Raw genomic sequence first — 9,368 nt, 5'->3', positions numbered from 1 at the left:
CCACGTTGGTTGAATCCACTGTGTTTAACACACACACAGAGCTAGGGCACCAAGATATTTTCCAATTGTAAGGAATGAGAGTTTTTTAAATACCGAAAATAACCAGAGGGCAGAGAGCCCTGAAATCCTGTTACATAAGCAGATGGTGGAGGACCGGGGCTTGGTTTTGAGGCTCCTTTCTCCCCAAGCCAATCTCCCCTGAACCTCCCCAACCTTTGCCTGGATTTACCTCAATGCTGCAGAATTCTCTAACTGCGGCCTTTGGATGCTGAACAATATAAGGCAGCACAAGGACAGTAACTAATGCCGGGAGTGAGGCGGGATGGGGCTGGGTTTCACCTACTGGCCGCGGGATGGACTGGGCTTGAGGGCGCAGGGGAGCACCCGAGCCCCGGCGGCTGAGGTCCCCTCAGCACTGAGCAGCGCGCGTCTGCCGGCAGCTGGCTTGGCTTCTCAGACGCCCAGATCCCCCTCCTTCGCTACTTTATGAATCCTGCAGTTTTCCTAAACCGCATTTAGCTTTTCAAATTCACACAGAACACCTTTAGTAATAAATCATCCATAATTCCCCCGTGCAAAAAAAAAAAAAATGGAAAATACGACACGTAAATTAATGCAATTCCCCTGTCCTTTTAGATCGTGCGTGTTTGCGTATCTTTCGCTGTCTCCTAGTCATTTTCTCCCCAATTCTTTCCCTATCTGTGGTCTACATCCCTTTCTCTCTATTTCTCTTCTCTTCGTTTTTTCTTTCTTTTCCTCCCTCCCTCTCTCGCTTCCACTACTTCCTCCGCTCCCGCACCCCCCACCCCCCCATCTCTCCTCCCTCTGTCGGGCTCCCGGCTCGGCCCTCTCCACCCTTCCCCAGAGAAGAGTGTCCAGCTCCTCCCGGGGGCTGCCCGCCCGCCGCCCCTTCCCTGCCCACCTACCATGAGGAGCAGCTCCTCCCACCTGCCCATAAAAGCCAAGTGCATGTTAGCCGCTGCGGATCAGAGCACTTTCCCGGTCCTCTCCTGTGGGAGCCCCTGAGCCTCTCTCCCTGGACCTTACACGCTGAAGGTAAGATAACACTTCTGCCGGCGTCTGACCTCCGAGGGGTTGCTGTAGGGGACTGAGTCTCCTGCGGTCACCATGCTTACTGTTTGGTTAGAGCTGATTCTTATGGATGCCAGATCAACTGCTCCTTTAACTAGCAACTGGTTTGAAAACAAACTTCTGTTTGAACGGTAAAATAAAAGTCATTTTGGCCAGAAACAGTGGCATAAATATTGCAAAAAAAAAGTTTTCTTTTTAACCTATCCCCCGTTGCTGACTGTTGCTGAGGTTAAAATGTATCTGTTTGGGGTGCTTTACTGACTTTTTCATTTCAGGTACAGAGAGGAGCAAGAAATACTTTGTCCCATTGTCAAAAATGTACTTTAAAAGAGCACAATTAGTGCCCTAAAAATAGCACAGTCAAAAGGTCTGCTAACAATTTTGCCATGTTTTCCAAACCCCCAAGACAGCTTCTGTGAGTCCTTTAAAAAATATCTTTCCAGGTTTAAGCAGTTGGAAAAAATGATGTGAACGGGTGCCCTTTGCAGGGACAGTAATCAGGTGTCTGGTAGATAGAAAAGAACAAATCCAAATTTACAAGCTGGGCAGAAAGTGCTCACAAAGCTATCTTTTCAAGACGTCCTGAAATGAGAATTGTGTTGGAACTAAGAAAGTGTATAAAAGAACTTCATGAATTTCTATACACACACCTAAACATAAAGCGTTTCAATATGTTTCACAGCAAGAGAAAAATACAGGCCAGATTATACAATGCTTCTGTGTACACCAGACGGTTATAAAGAAAGAACAGCTAGAAGGCTTTGGAAATTTTAACCCTGCTTGTCACACTCTCTTTCTTACTTCATCTAGTACACTAAAATCTACTTGTTTGGCACCCAGATAGTATAGAGATACCCAGTGTTTAAGTTCCCCTCATTTTTAAAGAGTGGTATCTTATTTCTGAGAATGAGTGTTTGTGCACCTGTGCTCCACAGCCACTTCTGGAAAACCAGATACTTGGTGCAATGAAGTTTGTCATCAAAATCTGTTGGTTGTGTGGGATGAAACTCTCTCATGTGGGAGAAGAACACTCTTCAAATGTTTCTACTGGGGAACTGCACAAGACCACTTAGAAAAGACAAACCAAAGCTGGCAGTCAGGAAACCAAACCACTTTTCAGCCTTTAAAGTTCTTAAACAGAGGGAAAGTTTCACTATGTTTTTGGTTTGATTATTCAAGTTTCACTTGAAATGGAAAAATTCACCAAAGCTGTAACAAAATTCTCCACTACCAAAGAAACTAAAATAATTTAGACATTTGTCGGTGGGTGTCTCCAAGCCTTTTCTTATCTTTTGCATATCAAAAGAAATAACAAAGATACTTTAAAATTGGATTGGCAGGAAGGGTATCCAATGCTTTGCTCCAATGAAAGAGTTTTATGTAAAGCTTTCTGTCATATGAACTTTTGCTTCACGGGAAAAAATTATTGCAAGGAGGGCAGTTTATTTTAAGAAAATGCTGTAAAATTACTGTTGGCCAAGATAATATGTGACCTGAGCATATTGAAACACCTTTTACCTCCAGCAGACCCCTGATTCAGTCTGATGTAAATGGGTAACTAGCCATGACAAGAGCACAGTTATGGGACAAGACCAAACCAAGTGTATGTTATGCCCAAGGTAATTCTTCTTTTATGGAACCATTAGACTTATACCCATCAATTCACAAAGGTGAAAATACACTGATTCATTCACCAGATCCTCTTGAGCAAAGTTATCTTTTCTGGAAGGGAAAAAAAAAAGTGTTCCCATTATAAAAGAATCCCCTGTTGTTCCTAAGTTTGTGGATGAAAGTGTTCTCCCAAGGTTTGCTTTTCCTGGCAGTTAGTCCATCACCTGCTATGAACCATTTAACAGTAACTGCCTTTCCTATTTACCATCAAATTCAACACCCTAAAAACCTGAGTGAAATTGTCTCAGATTGCCCCAGATCTAACTTTCCCAGACACTTAAAGCAATCTTTCTCCACAGGGTACATATCAGGTAAGATGATACTTCCTTTCTTAACTGTTCAGGAAAGTCAGTGGTAGTGTTGCAATATAGTATCCCAGTGACTCCCCTATTGCATAGGACATGGAGACATAGCATGACTATCCTTTTCATCTCTTTATGCCCCTGGGTTGGGATCCTGACCATACCTATGCAACATCATTCCAGTAGGCTTTGAACCTTCCTCTACTGCATCTCAAAAGAGAGAACATGAACTGTCACTTTCACAAGAGATACTGGGACTGGGAGGGACTTTGCTGATTTTGAGAGCCTCCTATGCCTTGAAAAACATGTTTTAGGTTTTCTACTAGTTTCAAAATTATAAAGCAATATTCTTTCCATGATTAGAAAGTATACTCCATCTTATCTCCATGAGTGAAATAAAAATTGGGAGAAGGTTGGCGATGAGTAGAGAATTGAAGCTGGGAGCTATTGTAGAAGTGCCCTAGGAAAAGAGAAAGAATCTCTATTACAGAATGCAATTTCTTTTTGCCTTTTATTTGTGTGGGATATAAGGGGGCACAGAAAGAGCAAAAATTCAGTTCTGCTCATTCTTTTTTTCCTTAAGTTACTGAAAGTATTTTCATTAATAAATTAAGATCCAACTTTACTGTGTGTGCCCTCCTGTAACTGAAGAGAACAGCTCAATCCCAAAGACCAAAAGGATTTCAGGTCTATCCCACTTTGAAACCCATAGGACTTTGCCAGTTATAATTTTAAAAGCTATATTATAACCATGAAAGACCTCAGTATAGATTTTTAACTAATTAGTGGTTCACAAAACCAACCCTAACTCTTCCAAAGGACCCAAAGCTGGGTAATTATTTGTAAGTTAGAAGCAGCATTTTAGTTCTTCTTACCCCACTCATACTTGTGGGTTTTCTCATTAACAAAAGTCTCATACTTCTCTTAAACAGGATGTAAATTTTCACTCCAACAAATAAAAAGTCTTTACATTTTCCTAAACCTTAATTCATATACCTAGAAGAAAGTGAATTGAAAATAACTCCTTGCTTCCACTTTGGTGTGGCAACTTGCAGAGTTAAGTACAGCCATAGGTAACAATCTCCCCCCTCCAAGTAACCCTCCTTCCAGCCTGGGTTCCCTTCTCTTCCACCAGCATCCCATACATATATATGCATAATTTAAAGAATATACAGATCTTAAGACTAGAATGCATTCTTTGGAAAGGCGCATTGTTCTAACAATTGAGTGAAAAGGAAAACAAAAGAAGAGGACAGGAAGAATGCCCTTTGGAATTTAGAGAATTTTTCACTTTAATATTCTGTGAAAAGGAACACTTACTACTCAGAGCATCTAGAAATTTTTTAAGAAGGCCCAGCTCACAAGTTGTTACAAAAACCTAAGGATATAATAAAAAAGATTTTCCAGTGACCTGGCAATCATCAACAACAGTTTACACCCCACAAAATTAAATTAGAGTCCTGTTAAACTTCCCTTTCTAGAGAGACAAGGAATGAAGAGTGGGAGAGAGAATTGACCACATTTCAACACCAACCAAGAGAAGCCACTAAAAGTTTCCACTATCGCTTTGGTAACTATGTTTGCTCTTTGAAGAAGGATATACTTTATAGTCTTTCCTCAAGCAAATAAGTCTGCAGGAAGGGGGTTAAAGGGTGTCCACAAGATTGGAATGTCTGTAATCTGGGGGTCACGATGGAATCAAATTTATAAAACCACTGAAATTGCTTTGAATCAAACTGAAGTGACTGAAACAAAAGTATTCCCCAAAACTGATCATAGAGTAATTACTTAAGAATGAATTCTAACTTTTCAATGTAACCTAACAGTAAAAGCAACTCACAGCACCTGATTATAAAACGAGTATAAACTAGCTGATTGTATAAACTATGGTTTACCTTCAATCTCCTCTATTAAATTCGGGCTCATTTCCATTGTCGTTGTTGGAAAACCAAAAATGGGCTTCTGCCCTGTGCAAATCCAAATGTGCACAGAATATATAGTCATAGCCCTCTGTGCTACTCCTTTTTTTCTTCAGTGGAATAAATTTCCTTTCAATTCTTATAGATCAAGTTTCTGGAGTACCACTCATACTTGTGGCTTTTCTCATTACCAAAAGTCTCATACTTCTCTTAAACAGGATGTAAATTTTCACTCCAACAAATAAAAAGTCTTTACATTTTCCTAAACCTTAATTCATACACCTAGAAGAAAGTGAATTTAAAATTGCTCCTTGCTTCCAACAGACCCTCTGAAATTAAGTTTCAAAGCACTTTTTAATAACAACTAGTCCCTATTCTAACTTCTTGGGGATTAAAATATTTATTTAGAGGATCCCAGGGTACAAAGGCTGGAGGGATACTTGGAGCTAGTTTTAGCTGAAGTAAATTTTACAGCTGAGAAAAATTCAGAAAGGTTGATGTCTTGCCCAAGGTCTCCCAGACATGTGTGGCAAACCAGGGCTAGCATTCATGGAACCGAACTCTCCAGTCAGCATTCATCTCAAATAGCTCTGATGTGCCTGCCCTATACAGTGTGGGTGTTAAATGCCTCTGCTGATACTAAGAATTCTGCTGCAACTTCACAGGCAGGACTCTCAGAAACCATAGCCTGATAGAGGATTCAGGCTGCACAATGTCTAGTAAACATAATACAATCCCCTGTGATGAGTAGAGCCGCTAATGTGTTTTTCTCATTCAAGGACTTAGTATATAGAAGCTGCTTGGTGAATCTGTGTTGAGTGGGTAAGAGAATTGAAAAAAAAAAAAAAAACCTAAGTATAAAATATCCATTTTTCTTAACTCCTTCCATTAAAATCTTGCATCTATAGGGGCTTACAGGGACTCAAATTTAAATTCTCTTAGCTTTAGAAGGAAAGATCATTTAGCATTATCATTGGCTAAGCCATTTCCCTACCTGCAACAATTTCACTAACCTTTCTCACATTTACCTGATTTCTAGAAATTATGTTTTTATAGCAGGCTTAAAATCTAGTTCCAATATTTGTGTGATGAAAGAAATGTATTAATATGTGATTATTGACAGCCAAACCTTCTTCTTTTACCACCCAGTAGACAATTTGTTGCCTGTATATCCACCTGTACATTTCCAGGTCTCTCATGAGAAAAGGATGAAATATGCATAATAGACAATCAGAGAAAATGGGTGAGGGACATACTGGCTGAGGGAAGTAGGCAGATGTGTTGTGACAGAGGGGAGGGGTGTCAAGGGCCCAAGAGTGTAGGATGGCACAAAGTAGCACCAAAGTTCAACCTCTGAAACAGAAGAGGGAATCGCCCCAATGAACTTTCAGGTGTTGAGGAAGAGATTGTTAATATGATGGTCTGAACTAAGAATCTCACAAAAGTTTGGGACATGAAATTCTGTTCAGATCAGGAATCTTTCAGGACAATACTTTAAGGACTGGCTCATATGGGTGAAAGGTTTATAGGAAATTACATGTATTAAATCTCTTCTTAACCCCTGACTGGACTTCAACTAGGAAAAGAGCCCATTTGCCTTCATTTGGACTTGACTCTGCTATAGCATACTAACTCAGGAGAAGTGTTGTGACAGAGGAGAGGGGTCATCAAGGGTCCAAGAGTGTAGCGATGGCATGAAACAGCCATCGCTACACTCAAATCAAAATGTTCTCTGTTGATAAGGAAAATGATGAAGGTAGAGCAGAATATTCTTGTATCATTTCTGGAAACAATTTGCCCTTAATAAGTGGACAGATGTTCCCCCCAAAAGCTTCTTCACTTTCCTCTAAAGCCTGCCTGACAATTGTTTGCATATCTTTGAAATAGTAACTGTGTTTCTGAAATTGATTTATTGTATGTTAAAATTTACATAGTACTATGACTAAGCATCATTGTAAAAACATTCTTTTAAGTATTTTCTTGAACACTGCCTCTCTTAAACTCTCTATTGATGTGTTTATATCACAGAATATTTAGGCATTGGCATCATTCAATGTGTTGAGATTAAAGACAATTAATCACTTCATGTGCTACTTTTCCAACTCTAACTGAATAGGCCTGGGTGTGGGTGTCAGTTGTTGGCTTCTTCAGGAAACAAAATGCATCCAGCCTGTTGGGGAGCTTCTCCAGTCCCCTTTGGTTAGCTAGATAAAACAGCTGTTTTTCTGAAAGTCTGGGTCAATGGCCTTCATAATTAAGGTTTCATGTACTAGGGCAACTATGACTGGTTTATGGAGAAATTTCGCTACCCAGCAGCAAAAATGGCTAAGTCACAGCTGCCTTCAGTTCAGCAGGAGGACAGCGGGTCTTCTGAGCCAGCTGGTTAAAGAGCATTTTGTCCTGAGGCAGCTGGGAGACATTTTGCTACATATCACCCCATTTAATATATTCCTCCACGATCGTGCCATGTGTACTCTAAAGATAACCCTAAACCTGGTTCATAACTTCATAGTGATGACTGTACATAACTAGATTTCTTTAAATATCTCTACTTAGTGATTGCCCAGTCTTAAAATCCAGAGGCCATGGTGTTCATCAGTGCCATATATACGCAATAAGCAGCCTCTAGTTCAAAGGCACAGAGGGTGTTCAATGGAGTGTAGCGGAGGGCAATGGTGGCCTTGATGGTAGGCGGAGTGACATACATCTGAAGGAATGTGATCCTGTGCCTCTAAACCACATAAAGTGCTATAAACCAATGCTACCTCAATTTAAAAAAAGGGGGGGGGGAGGCAGATCCAAGATAAGGCCAAGAAGTACATAAAGGAAGACGCTAGGTGGAGCTAAGAATATGTGGCTTAGATAGCCAGGATTGTTAAAGTTGGAAGAAAGAAGGAAGAAAAGGGACCTGTAAATAAAATATATATATATATATATATATACACACACACACACACACACAGTTGAATCCACAATTCCTGGTTCAAGGACATGTCTAATTCCCCTTCTATTTCCCAGTTTTTACCAAACCCCTGTTGCTCAAATGGGTGGGGAAGGAGGTCATTGACCAGTAGAGGGAGCCAGGGGGCTGAGTGTCAGAAAATAGAAAACTGACTTGTTCCCATTTATATTCCAATTTTATTTTATTTTTTTATAAAGGACAGAACAAGGTATCCTTTGCAACCACTGGCTAAATCTACCGTAATAGTATATTACATTCTTGGTTTTCTTTCTCTTTTTTTAATCCCAATATAAGCCTCTAGGAATAAATCACCTGCACTTCAGCAATGCCAGAAATGCCCAGGCTTGTAGAAGATTATTTGAAAGAAAACCAAAGCAATCTTATAAAATATTCTTCCAAGGCCACCACCAGCTAAGACCAAATGCTTATTTCAGTATTAAACAGGCAGCTGGGTCAGCAAGAAGCAAACTCAGAGAGGGCTGAGGACCGAGAAAATCTCCTTTGTTTAAATGGGAAGTTCTGGTGCCCTTTTATAACTAGACACCACTGACACCAGGACAGGGGGAAAGGATCTGGGAGGAAGGAAGGTGCAGAAACAGACTAAACAGATTTCTCCAACCAATGTGGCCCAGAAGCTGCTCTCTTGGATCCCAGTTTCTACAAAGAGCAGCCAAGGCCTTGCCTAGACTGAAGTGAATACCTTCCCGTTGAACATTTCCATTGTACAGCTGTGTGGGGATGACTTGTTAAGACTTGAGACACTTGCATAAGTCAGAACCTTTGGGGGATAGAGACCAATTAGGACCATACCAAAAAAAAAAAAAAATTCCTTGGCAACCCAGAGAAAGGCTGCTTGCTTATTAAAAAAAATTATGACATTCACTGGAAAACAGAGTGATCCTCTCTCTAAAGCTATTTCTGATATCAACGGAGATGAAGCTATGAATGTGGTATGCATGTGGCCTGAGAATCACTGTTCCAGAAAATCTTCATTGTTTTAATCTCAAAAATACCTCGATTCTCCCTGGGGCTCAGGGTAAATCATTGACCATCTAAGCCTTAATTTATTTATCTTAAATAGAAGAACAATTCTCAAATAACCACTCTACCATTTAGAGAAACTAGAGGTCTTGTCAAATATTTTACAGAATGACCTTCTTACCATCATTTAACACAGTGGCTAGATAACACTTACAACACCTGGCATTGGTTCATAGTATTTAAACAGAACCAAGTCAAAATGAAATGAAATTCCAAATAAGATGTAACACGAGAAAAAAAAAAGATGTAACAAGAGCATTTTTGTTTCTTAAAATATAGAGGACAATTCTTGGCTCAGTGGGTCAAACAAGGTTAAGAGAAAAAGGAAAAGAAAAAAGAAGCAATAATTAAATACTATCTTAAGAATCTCAAGAAGCCTAT

At 40.0% G+C, this 9,368-nt stretch overlaps 1 protein-coding gene across 1 annotated transcript in view; it reads left to right on the top strand.

The window, feature by feature from the left end:
• The first annotated feature begins 994 nt into the window (after nt 1–994).
• The window catches only part of COL8A1 (collagen type VIII alpha 1 chain), a 142,525-nt gene continuing 134,151 nt past the window's right edge, over nt 995–9,368 (top strand). Inside the window, exon 1 of the mRNA XM_037525659.2 lies at nt 995–1,056. The gene's annotated coding sequence lies outside the window, so the exon portion shown is untranslated. The remainder of the gene's footprint in view (nt 1,057–9,368) is intronic.

Source organism: Talpa occidentalis, unplaced genomic scaffold (assembly GCF_014898055.3).
Source record: "Talpa occidentalis isolate TD23 unplaced genomic scaffold, MPIMG_talOcc4v2.1 talOcc4.4, whole genome shotgun sequence".
Lineage (NCBI taxonomy): Eukaryota > Metazoa > Chordata > Mammalia > Eulipotyphla > Talpidae > Talpa > Talpa occidentalis.
The sequence above is the reverse complement of the archived record's forward strand: the minus strand, read 5'-3'. Positions and strand labels throughout refer to the sequence as shown.